Source organism: Rattus norvegicus, chromosome 7 (genome assembly GCF_036323735.1).
Source record: "Rattus norvegicus strain BN/NHsdMcwi chromosome 7, GRCr8, whole genome shotgun sequence".
Lineage (NCBI taxonomy): Eukaryota > Metazoa > Chordata > Mammalia > Rodentia > Muridae > Rattus > Rattus norvegicus.
Window position 1 is genome coordinate 134,980,829 of NC_086025.1, and position 13,432 is coordinate 134,994,260.

The following is a 13,432-nucleotide window of genomic DNA, read 5'->3' on the forward strand; positions in this document are numbered from 1 at the left end:
GCCCATTGCAGGGCGGGGGTGGGTATGAGAGCAATGGGGAAATACTAAATGGAAGACTAGGCCAATGTGGCCTAAGTTCATCAGGAGAGAGGCGCTAATCCAGGCCCAGACTCGGGGCTTCCTCCTAGCTCTCTCTGACTCTCAAGTTTCTGCAGCCCCACAGGCAGGGACTACAAGGCAAAATGGAGAGAGGCTACCTGGGAACTGTGCAGGGACTGAAGTCCTTTCTGTTCCCTTCCAGCTGAAGAGGGCTAAGCAGCCAAGTCCTCAGAGCTGAACCCTCAGCCCAGAGGACTGTCAGGGAAAGAATACTTCTGCAGACCCCAAACCTACCCAGAAAGCTGTCAAGCCCTGCTAGCAGGTACACACAGGGGGAAGGGTGGAAGGGGGGAGATAGCCTAGGGCTCAGTTGTCGCAAGAGGGTGTGGAGTGCTTTTAGGCAACAGTGGAGAAAGGATGGGGTGACTTGCTCTGGGGACAGAGGAGGGCGTGTCAGAAAAAAAACTGAAGGCGTCCTGACCCTGGGGCTGAGTGGGAGCTGGGGCAGATCAGGCACCGCCCAGACGCTGAGGCCTCCTGCCCCCGCCCAGCTGGCTGCTGGTTCCCATCACACCCTGGGCAGTAAAACTTGATTTTATGATTGCTGTGGGGGTTGCTGCTTTCCTGGTTTGGGGGTGGGGGTGGGGGGTTAGTTGTGTCTGCAGATCTGTGCAGATGTGTCTGTAACGATGTGTATCTGAGCGTGTGTGCGTGTCTGAGGTTCTCAGTGGGGGGGGGTGTTTGTGTTTGTGGGGCTGTATCTGTGTGAGAGAGAGTCATACCTAACATTTCTTGAAGATTTGCCAATTACCAGACACTTTCTTTACCTTCATAGGAATCTACAGGAAAAAGAGAAAGGTCTTCTGTCTCTCCCTGTGTTATGGGCCTCCTGTACTTGTATAGAGCATATGACAATAGGGGCCTGCCGTCTGCACTTGCCTGGGACTCTGTGCTGATGAGCCTGTGTGTGTGTATCAGTGTAGGCCAGAGAAGGCTGGCCAACATCTGGGGTCACTAGAGTTCTAGGAACATAAACTTCTTGGTACAGTGTCTATTTTCTGAAGCAGAAAGTAGTCGGTGGTGTGGCTGTCTGGGGACAGAAAACTTTAGCCAAGGAGACTATGCCAGGGTTCAACCAGCACAGTCTGGGAAACAAGGGAGTCTGTCCCCTTTGAGAAGGTAATGAGTACCCCAATGTCACTACCCGGAAAGGATCCAGAGGGGTGCTGTGAGGACTCTGACACCCCCCCCCCCATTCAGGTCAGGATCTCCTGGGGAAGCAGGCCTTAACCAGAGGGTGTCTCGAGCACAGTAAGGACTCAGAGCCCCCAAGTGGGACAGGGCCTCCTGGGGACGTGAGGTTGCACTAATCAGTGATGTTGTGGACACCTAAGAACCCAGAGCCCCCATGTGGTGCAGGGCCTCCTGGAGACTTGGAGTAGCCCTCACCAGCGGGGTTTGTAGCAGAAAGGACTACAGAAGCAGCTCTCCGCTCAACTCCCTAGCCCCACGCTGCTCCCTGCAGCCGCCCCAGGAAGGCAGAGTCCTGCAAGATCTGCAGGTCCCCAGGGTCGGGGGTCTGTCGAGGGGCTCAGGAGCTGGGAACCAGAGACCGCATGCCGCGGAGGGGCGTGGCGGAGCGGGCCGGGTGGCAGTCACCCATTGGCTGTGCCCGAGCGCTCCCACGGCCGCCGGGGCCGGGCGGCGCCACTGCGCCGATCCGGATGACTCACCCGCCGCCGCACCCCGCTCTGGCCCTATGCCCGGCATATTCCCACTCCGGCCCGCCCGCTAAGCCGAGCCAGCCTGAGTCAGCAGGGAGCCGCCCAAGGGTGGTGGGGGTGGCGAGTCCGAACCTCTGGGGGAAGGGGAGAGTTTAACCTACCCTTGAGAGGGGTAAAGGGTTTCAGTGGCTCTGGGGAGTGGGGAAAGGGGCTTCAGTTACTTTGAAATGGGTGGGCTTGTACCGTAGGTATTCGGTCTGCCCCCTTGAGGTTTGCAGGCCCGGGCTGGCTTTCTGGAGTCTACAGATGGTTCCTTTGTGGCCGCTCCATGGCCTCAGTTTTCAGATTCACTTTGCACTCTCTACCATAACACCGACTTTCTGCCTACTTCGGAGGAATTCTCTGAGGAATTCTGCTTTGACTCTACCTCCCTCCGGGTTGCCAGGGCGCTTGTAGGTCACGCCAGATTGTATACCATAACCTAGAGTCAAGGTGTCCGTTCCAGTCTCATGGCCAGCCAGTCCTGCAAGACTCCAAAACATCTTGATGTAATCTCAAAGCACAACAACAGGGGATCACTTAAGAAGGAAAAGGACTCACAACTGCCCTGGGTACTCGGCACCAAACCCCGTGGTACATTTCAAACATCCTATCTTCCCACTGGAATGAGAACCAGGCCCACTTCACAAACTCAGCTGGAGAAGGTGGCCGTCCCAGGCCACACGAAACAAGAGAAGGAGAAGTCTAGTTTTAACCCAGGACCACAAAGCTCTATAGCACAACTCCTTCACTGCCTTGGCTGCACAGGTTCCTAGCTAGTGGTCATCTGAAGCCAGCCCATCACACTACAGCAAGCTTGGGGACACCACTCTCAGCCTTACCCTGGTTTTCCATGCCCAGGGAGGATGGAGGGAATGGAGTAGGGGACAGAAAGAAGCCCCCTCCAGCTTATGCGGTCTTTGGAGGAGATGACAGGATGTGCCCAATCTCCAGCTAGGGAGGACATATCAACTCAGCTCAGCCTATACACACACACACACACACACACACACACACACACACACACACACACACATCAGTGTCTAGAGGCCGTGTGGAAGTACATATGCACATGCATGTTCCACATGACACACAAAGGTTTTAAGAGCTGTTAGGTTCTGGACTAAGATACAAAGGGAAACCCTGATGGGAGGCAGGGACCAAGCAGAAGGGGGAGGTCGGTGGGAAAAGCGCTTGCCGAGCAAAGAACCTGAGTTCAGATCCCCAGAGCACAAATAAAAACTGGCTGTAGCAAGAGTATGTAGGGGAAGTGGAGACAAACAGCTCCCTGGAGCCCCCTGACAGCCCACCTAGCATGATTAGCAAGACCATGTTCACTGAGAAGCCTCAAAAAAAAAAAAAAAAAAAAGAGGTGGAAAGCCAGTAAAATGCCCCCTGCAAGGTTTAAGGTCCAGAGTTTAGATCCTCAGAACCTACATTAAAAAAGAAAAGAGGACAGTCTTGGTGGACTATGTTAAGCCCAGCTCCATCAGTCCCCAGGAAGGATCCCTCCAGGCTGTGGGAAGCGGAGATCGGGGATCCGTGAGGCAAAGGGCCTGGCTGGCCTGACTGAAGCTCCATGCTCAGCAAGAGACCCCGCCTTGGTCAACAAAGTGGAGAGAAATCAAGGATGATTCGTGTTGTCAACTTCTGACTACACATGCATGTGAGTGCAGACACACACACACCTCATACACACACACATACACACACACCTCACACACACAGACCAACACACACACACATACACACCACACATACCTCACACACACAAACACACACCAACATACACACATACACACCACACACACATACACACACACCAACACATACACACCTCACACACACATACACATACCAACACATACACACCACACATACACACCACACATATACACCTCACATGCACACACACCTCACATACACACACCTCACACACACATACACACACACCAACACATACACACCACACATACACATACATACACACACACTTCACACACCAACACATGTATACCTCACACACACACATACACACACACCAACACATACACACCTCACACACACCCATCACACACACACCAACACATACTCACCTCACACACACCCATCACACACACACCAACACATACACACCTCACAGACACACACACTGCATACAAAGGTAAAGCAAAAAGTAACTAGGTGGACAGTTGAGAAAAATACCTGCCGCTGACCTCTGACTACATACACACACACACACACACACACACACACACACAGAGCCAGCAGAAGGGTGACAGACTATCGCAGTTGGAAATCACAGGAATAAACTGGTCCTGTGTCTGGCTAGATCCATTCAAGCTTCAGCCTAAAATCTTATACTCTGTTCTCCAGATAACTCACATGAGAGACCACAGCCAGCTCTTGCCTCTGGAGTGGCACACAGGTCTGCATGCACACACATACACACGTGCACACTCACACACATATACTCTTACACACACACATACATGTATACACATGCATGCACACTCGAATACAAACATACATATGTGTAACACGTGCACACACACATGCCTTTAGAAAAACCATCTGAGCACTGGCTCCCATGGGTGTCTTCACTGAACACTACATACAAAAGCCACATATGTCTTTGGGGGGGGAAAGGCACACAGGACAGTCCTTTGGGTACTTGGCCTTCCACAGACCAGCATCCATTCCAGACCTTCACATAATACCCACTATGCCTTGCCTAGACCCATTGGTGCCTGGGTACAGCACAGGAAGACTACAGACACACATGTGAACCAAGTGCATGGACAGTCACAAAGATGAGTGGGCATAGACTGCAGACGTGAAGCCTTTCATCCCCACACACAAGGGATCCCTACAGGACACACTGCTGCCCCCACAACCTTTCTTCCATCTTGCCAAAGCAGAGCCCAGACTTGCCCCATCACCTCTCTTCCCTCCCTGCTGGAGACAGGCCTGCCCTACCTGCCCCGGCCTGCTTGGGTGGGGCCCCACCTGCTCTCAGGACCAGCTGCCAGCTCAGCACTGGGCAGGCTGCCCAAGCTCCAGCTTGTCGCCAGTCCCACCCCCTCCTCTGCCTGCCACCTCAGCATCTGGCCTGGGCCAGATGGGCTGGCCCTTGTCAGCAGGCCAGTGGTGGGAGGGGAAACAGTCCTTGACAGCAGGGTTGGGGGCCTGAAGGAGAAGCCATGCTGACTAGCCCCACAGGAAGGAGCCACTCAGCTCAGAACTCCCCTATCCCTGAGGCCTTCCTTTTCTTCTGATTGACCCCTCTCCACTAATGCTGATTCCCCCACCCCAGTCTCAAGAAGCTCCCTGGTAACAGAAAACAAACACTCAAAGCTATGCTAAGCCTAGGAGACATCCCTCCAGAAGCAATGTCCTGTCCCAGACCAGCAGCCGCTGGACCAGGAAAAGGAGAAGCATAGAGTCATGAGAACCAAGGCACTGTAACAGGTCTGCTGAGACCTGCTGCCCAAGAAGTTGGCCATGAAGAAATCCTAAGAATAACAAAAAAAAGTGTTCTTGGGAAGATGACTTAATGGGTAAAATTAACCCCCGAGACCGACCGACCTCCCTCTCTCTCTCTCTCTCTCTCTCTCTCTCTCTCTCTCTCTTCCCTCTCAGACACAGATATCATATACACACTCACACATATACACTTACATACACACATACATACTCCCACACACATAAACACACACTCATACATACATATATACACACACTCACATACATACATATATACACACACTCACTTGCATACACATATACACATGCTCACACACATATACACACCATATACAAACATACACAGTCTCAATACACATATATACATTATATACACATGCATATGCACACATATACACACATATATACATAACACATATACACAGTCACACATATATATTCACACATACATATATACACACTCACATGTACATATATATACACACTCATACATACACACCCTCACACACACACACACGCACACACACACAATAACAGAATGATAGAAGAGGAATCAGAAAGGGCTGGGTTCAAGATTCAAGAAATGGGGCTGGAGATATGGCTCAGTTGTTGCTCTTCCAGAGGACCAGAGTTCAGTTCCCAGTGCAGACATCAAGCAGCTCTCAATCACTAGTTCCAGGAGATCCAACAGCCCTATTCTGGCCTCCATGGGCACATGTGCATGTGTGCACGCGCGCACTCACACACACGTACATACATGTACATACATAGCACACTCACATACACATGCATATACACACACTCACACACATATACATACACATACACACATTCATACATTCATACTCTCACATACACACACATTCACACATGTACATTCATATACACATACTCATACATGCATGTACACACATATACACACACACACGTACATACATTCATACATTCATACTCTCACACACATACACACACCCACATACACACAGGCACACACATATACACACACTCATACACATGCACACAAATACACATTCACACGTGTGCATGTGCACACATACACACACATGCACTTACACACACACAAACACGTTTTTCAAGAGTCAGGAAAGTCCCTTGAACAGCACTAGGTAACAGTGTGAGGCTCCTCTGCCCTCCACAGTGCTGACTGTCAGTCAAGCAACACAGTGTAGCAGCCCCACTGTAGGCCTCGGGCTGGATACCCCTTCGGGATCTGGGTTCAGTAACATCATACTCCTGGTAGTGCCCCATGTAGTGCTTCTCTCTGTGCAAGTAACACATCAACAAATGTCTCTCTCACACATCTGCCGTTGTTCCCAGAGCTTCATGCTTCCTGATTCAGTGCGAGCACGTCTGTCTGTGCCTGCCTCTACCTGTCTGTGCCTGTGCACATACAACCTCTACAGAAGATTGCCTCTGGTCTCAAAAGCATGTGAGTACTCATGCACCTGCACACGCATGCACGCACACTCACTCCCTGCCAAGCTTCTGTGGATAGGAAAGCCATCGCTTCAGAGGGCAAAGGAAATGCATACAGGCCTCCCTTCCATTTAGACATCAGGTATTCAAGACCACCCCTCCCCTGCCAGGCACAGGGACACAGGTCCTGACCTCGCTCAGTGTGGATTAAGGGTTGAGGGCCTTGTGGTAGAGTCAGGAAATGCAGGTACAGACTCCAGGGACTGTCAGGGAAGGTCATATCTGAATTGAGAGTCCAAATGCCCACCGAATGGACAGGCAAGACGTTGGAAGCATATTTGGGGTCAGGCATACACAGCCACAAAGCAGATGGTGCGTGGTTTCTTCAAGGATCCTGATAGGAACTGGGCTACTTTTAGCAGCAGAGAAAGGATCCCTCCAGATCTCTGGTCACATCAGGCAGGCCCTAACGCTCAGGTTTCCTGTGTGCTCCTACTGATACAATGGAGGGACACACACTACACTGGAAAGCAAGACATTTAAGCTCCCACTCTGGCATGACCCCAACTGTGCACCCTGAGACTCCAGGACTACAGGGTGCTGGGCCTATGAGCTGGGGACCCACATAGGCCAACTAAGCCCTAGTAACTCAGGTGTGCCCTTCTGATGCCTGCCTTGCTTGTGCCCCCTGGGGCCTGGTCTACCTCCTTTTCGGTCTGCCAACCTTATGAGGCATGGACCACCAGCCTCCGCCTCAGAAGGCTCTAAAGATGGTACTTAGCTCCTGGAACCACGTGCTGCCTCCTGCTGGACAGATGGGGGACAGCAAGCAAGCGAGGCAATGTGACTACAAGCCCTTGGCGCCTCTCCTCTGGTATTTAGACCTGCAGTGCACGGCTTCCTTCACAAACAAGGCTGCCCAGGACGTCTCCCATCTCTTGGCATTCAGCTCACCTCCCACCCACCCACCCGGATACCATACAAGGTGTGGGACTCCTGTGGATAGAGACTAAAATCCACACAAATGTCACTCGCCACGTCACAGTCTACCCAAAACAATGAGAACTTCCCGATTAGTACAAAGCATGCCTCTGTGGCCAATGATAGGCTGTGATCAGGAGCCGCCCAGGTCTGGCTCCTGGAATAGGAGCTGCAAGTTGCTGGCACGCTCGGCTCTGGGCGACAGAGCAGTTTCCTCCGTGCTCCTCTGCTGCCCCCTAGTGGACAGATAGTGTACCTCCGGTGTACTCAAACACGTCCCCTCCGCCAGGGAGGAAACTGAAAATCCAAGAGCTTGGAAGGTTAGGCTTCTGATCTGTACGCCTCGTCCTAGGAGACCATCAGATTGACAGAAGACAGGTCTGGCCACTGGATTCTCCCATACAGATGCCAACCTGTACAGAGGGCACTCTGATGAAGTATTTGAGAATCCCAAATTCTGCATTCCTGGGACAAAACTGATTTTCTCTGAAATGAAGAAGGGAGAAATTAGGAGAACAGTAATGGGGCACTCTCTTGTCCCAGCGCTCAGAAGGCAGAGGCAGGCAGATCTCTAAGTTGAAGCCAGCCTCGTCTACAGAGCAGGCTCTGAGACAGCCAGGGCTACATGGAGAAAGCCTGCCTCAAAAAAGGGGGGGGGTGCTTATTTAATAGCTTCTCTTCTTAAAACTTCAAATGGGGTCAAGTGTGGTGAGACATGCACATTTCACCCCATCGCCTGAGAGACAGAGGAAGATCCCTATGAGTTTGGCGCCAGACTGGTTTACACAGAGAGTTCCAGGCCAGGCAAAGCTACTTAATGAAGCCCTGTTTAAAAATAAACAAACAGGTGTTGTTGATGTATTTTGACAACTGCTCCTGCTTTATGAGTTGAGGGGACAGGACGACCCGTGGAAGGATGGTGTGTGAAAAGTGTGAAAAGAAACTCAGCAGGGTTGTCACTCCAGACACATGGAAGGGCAGGGCCCGGAACATCACAGAAAATAAAGCTTTGACATCAAAAGAAGCAAGGTTTGATCCACATGGAAAAAAATAAGTTCTCCACTTGCAGAATTTGTAAAAGTTCTGTACACCAGCCAGGTTCTCATGACAGTCGAGGCTGTGCCTACAAAAAAGGCATTTGTGCGATGTGCGGCAGAAAGGTTTTGGATACTAAAAACTACAAGCAGACGCCTGTCTGGATACGTTGATGAAGATTCTGACTCTGTGGTTGTGCATTGTGCTCCAGCTTTTCAAGGTGCAACACGGATTCCATCTTGCAAAATGACCTGTTTGAAGATGAATGATTCGGTCAGAAGCAGGGACGTTGATCGGTATTGATCTGTCCGCTCTCGTGAAGTTCTGAATGAAGTTTCTGCCTTAGGTGGTTATTTTCCTTGTGAGCATTCGACTGAACTAGATAAGTGACAAAAATCAATGAATGAGGTGTTCCCGACTTCTGTACGCACTGTCTACTCCACGTTATCTGTATAATTAATGAATAAGGTGTTCCCGAAAAAAATAAACAAACAAAAATTAGCCGGAAGCAGAACTACAGGAGCCAAAAAGCAAGGTTAGTTAGAGACCTTCCCAGAACTGTGGACTTTAGTGGCTTAGGCCTCTGTTTTAGTTCTGCTGGGTGGAGCTGTATACATGTGGAGTTTTATGGCCTGAATGGCCCTTCCACCATGGAGTCAGTTGTGCTAAGGTCTGGGGCTGTTACATAATTACAATAATTCTACTTACTATTGTCCACTCTTTTCATGGAGATGGGGAGTGCTACCCCAAAACGGAAGATCTGTTCCATGCTTAGATATATGTCTTAGTCCGGGTTTCTATTCCTGCACAAAACATCATGACCAAGTAGCAAGTTGGGGAGGAAAGGGTTAATTCAGCTTACACTTTCACGTTGCTGTTCATCACCAAAGGAAGTCAGGACTGGAACTCACACAGGGCAGAAACCTGGAGGCCGGCTGAGGCAGAAGCCATGGAGGGATGTTACTTACTGGCTTGCTTCCCCTGGCTTGCTCAGCTTGCTTTCTTATAGAATTCAGGACCACCGGCCCAGGGACATCACCACCCACAATAGACTGGGTCCTCCCACCTTGATCACTAATTGAGAAAATGCCTTACAGCTGGATCTCCTGGAGGCATTTCCTCAAGAGAGGTTCCTTTCTCTGTGATAGCTCCAGCTTGTGTCAAGCTGACACAAAGCCAGTCAGTACTATGTGCATAAGTGCCTCTATGAATATCTTTAAGTACTGGGAAATGTTTCCCCACTGTCTCAGGACCATGCAGACTTACTTGTGTTTCAATTTGTGTGCATTAGCCTGGCACTGGCTCAGCTGAAGACAAGGAAGAGACCTATGTTGTTCTTCGTGGTGTCATTTTAATTAGAATTCCCTCTGTGTAGAGACGCCACCTTTAACTTACTGAAAGGCATTTTAGTGCAGTTTATGTATAATGCTAAACAAAGACCATTAATATTGTTATAGCTAGCCCAGGCTCCCTCTACAATGCCTGAGCCCCCCACCCACTCCCCAAACACTGTGCCCCAAGACCAGCAGTGACTCTCAAAGTCTGGTGAGCAAGGACAGGAGTCGGGGTTGTCAGTGTTCTTGTTCAGGGTCCTATAGAGCTTTGTGTCCCTCTGGTCTTTGTGTCCCTGCTTAGAGTCAATTTCCAGAAACAGTTTCTAGTGACCCACATGAGGATGGCCAAGATGGAGTCCTTAAACATTTGGACTAGTCACTAGCATTCAAAACTCAGGTTTCAGGCTGGAGAGATGCTCAGAGGTTGAGAGCACTGGCTGCTCTTCCAGAGGACCCAGGTTCAATTCCCAGATCCCACGTGGCAGCTCACAACTGTCTGTAACTCCAGCTTCCACAGATGCAACACCTTACACCAACATACATGCAGGCAAAACACCAATTTACATAAAATAAAAGTAAATCGTCTTTGGTAAATAAATGAATAATAGAAATGGGGTTTCACATAAAATTTCAGATCTCTGCTGCAAAGTTGAGACTCTGGCCACTCTAGAACCACATTCCTGAGCAGAAAACAGGAAAGGGCACAAAAAAAGCAGGGCTGTGGCTTCCTGTTCCCCTTGACCTCAGTATCTCCTCCACATTGAAAGATGCCGCTGGACACCGGCCAGACAGAAGTATAAACCATAATGAGAGCTGACAGTAGGATTCTGAGAGGCTCACTGTGCATCTCTGGCTGTCCTGAAACACACTGTGGTCTCCAACTCACAGAAATCCACCCGTATCTGCCTCCTGAGGGGAAATTAAGCTTAAAATAAAACTTTATATCATTCCACGTACCTTACGTCTGGTTCTAACATGCAACCAACCTACAAACATAAGTATGTGTGTGGTAGGTGTTCATGTGGGTATGTGCATGTGTCCATACATGTGTATGTGTATGTGCGCATGTGTGTATGCATGTATATGTGTGTGTCTGTGTGTATGCACGTGCATGTGTGTGTGCACATGTGTGTGTCCGCATATCTATGTGTATGTGTCTGTGGTGCATGTGTGTATGTGCATGTATGTGTGTGAGTGTGTGCATGTGTATGTGTGTGTCTGTGTGTCTGTGGTACATGTGTGCATGTATCTGTGTGTGCATTGTGTGCATGTATCTGGTATGCATGTATGTATGAGCACATGTGTGTGTATCTGTATATGTGTATGTGTGTATGTATCTGTATGTATGTGTATGTGTGTGAGTGTATGTGTATGTGTATGTGTGTGCATGTATATATGTGCATGTGTGTGCATGTGTGTGGATGTGTGTGGATGTGTGTGAGTGTGTGTTTGTGTGTATGCGTGTGTACATGTATCTGTGTGTGCAAGTGTATATGTGTACATGTGTGCATATATATGTATATGTGTGTGCATGCATGAGCGTGTGTGTATGTGTGTGTGCATGTGTGTACATGTGTGTGAAAGCCAGAAGTTAACATCAGGTGTCTTTCTCTATCACTCTCCACCTTACTTTTTATTTTTATTTTTTTACATGTATTTGTTTTGTGTATATATACATGTGTGTATATATACACACATGTGCCACAGCTGACATATAAAGGTCAGAGGACAACTTCCAATTGATTCTTTCCCTCCACCATGTGAGTTCCAGGAATCAACTCAAGGTATCGGGCCTGGTGGGAGAGTCTTTATCTACTTGGCCATCTCACCAGCCCCTCTACTTGAGACAGGCTTCTCAGTGAACCTGCAGTTTTTCAATTCTCCTAGGCTTCCTGGCCAGGAAGTACCATCTCCACCTCCACTCACCCCTCCCAACTCCGATTACAGGTGGAGCACACAAGGAAAAGACACACACTCCCCCCACCCCCGCACACATACGCATACACAGAACACACTCTACATTCTTTTTTCTGATACCAAGTCTTCCAGATCTGATATACCATTTAGCGCCATTAGCAGGTCTCAGAGCAAACCAGCTGTTTTGAAGCAGCCTTTGGTAGGTACCTGAGAGCAGTGGCCACTACAGTGAGCAGTGAGCAGCCTTTAACCGTCTCACACACACACACCTCACCAAGCAGCTCTTGGGGTGGGTTTGGGCCATTCAGAGTCCCATTAGTCCCATCAGGAGTTGGGAACATGGGCTCTGTCTGGGTGATCTCTGGCTCCTTGGATTCTTCCCAGTCCACATTGCTACGCTCCTCAGCTGAAGGACTGACAAAGTGAGAGGCATCATAGTGCCTCTCTAGCCCAGCAGTCAGTGGCACTGACAGCCATTTTTCTTTTTTTTTATGTTTTTGTCAGGTCAGAAAGAAACTCAGGATAAACGGCAGCTTCTGTTTAACAGAGTGCAAACCAGCTGGCAGCAAGGCTCTCTCAGCTTTGCATAGTCCTGGCCCTTAGTACTTCTCACTGCCCCTCCCCCACACACCCTAAACCTCTCCCTTTGAGCTTTGACCCCCTTCCCCCAGCTTCTCCTTTCTCTCTTGGGTCTATTGGATCTCAGCTCTCGGTTCCTGGTCCCCTCTCTCGCCCTCTCCCTCCTCTTCCTCTCTGACTTACATCCCACCCACCCCAGTCCCACGGCCTGATCTATTCTGCTGGCCGCGTTCAAGCCACTACTTTCTCTTCCTGCTGGACTCTTCCAGATGTCTCTGGCTGTTCTCTCTCTCTCTCTCTCTCTCTCTCTCTCTCTCTCTCTCTTTCATAGATACAATAAAAACCTTCCCCTCAGCCACACCCAGGTATGGTTGGGGTGTGTGTGTGTGTGTGTGTGTGTGTGTGTGTGTGTGTGTGTCAGGGTCCCACAAAGTAGATCGGGCTAAACTCAGACTTAAACTCAGACTCAAAGGCTGCTTTTGTCTCCCACGTGTTGGGATTAACTGAATACACCACCATGTCCCACTTCTTCTGACGACCCTTGCTTAATATGTATATTAAATGTGTATATTAAATGTGGCAAATTATTCTATTCCCATTGTCCCTGTCTGTCCTGCTAAAATCATTTCTAATTGTGAGTGAGCCATCTTATCTAGAGACCAAAAAGCAGGCCGTCCTGGGCCTCCACTCCCTTTTGCACTGGAAGAATAAAAGTCCCACATCGTCGGCAGAACTTTGTGACCCTGAAGACCCGTCTGATGTTGTTCAAGTGCAAATCAGGGGTATCCGTCCAGTTTCTTACCCCCAGACCCACTCCACACTTACCTCAGCCGCCTGGTTCCTGTTTGTATTTGGAAACTT

At 49.6% G+C, this 13,432-nt stretch overlaps 1 pseudogene; it reads left to right on the forward strand.

Annotated features, from left to right (window-relative positions):
• The first annotated feature begins 8,622 nt into the window (after positions 1 to 8,622).
• On the forward strand, positions 8,623 to 8,914 carry LOC103692986 (cysteine-rich PDZ-binding protein pseudogene; annotated as a pseudogene).
• Positions 8,915 to 13,432: the final 4,518 nt, after the last annotated feature.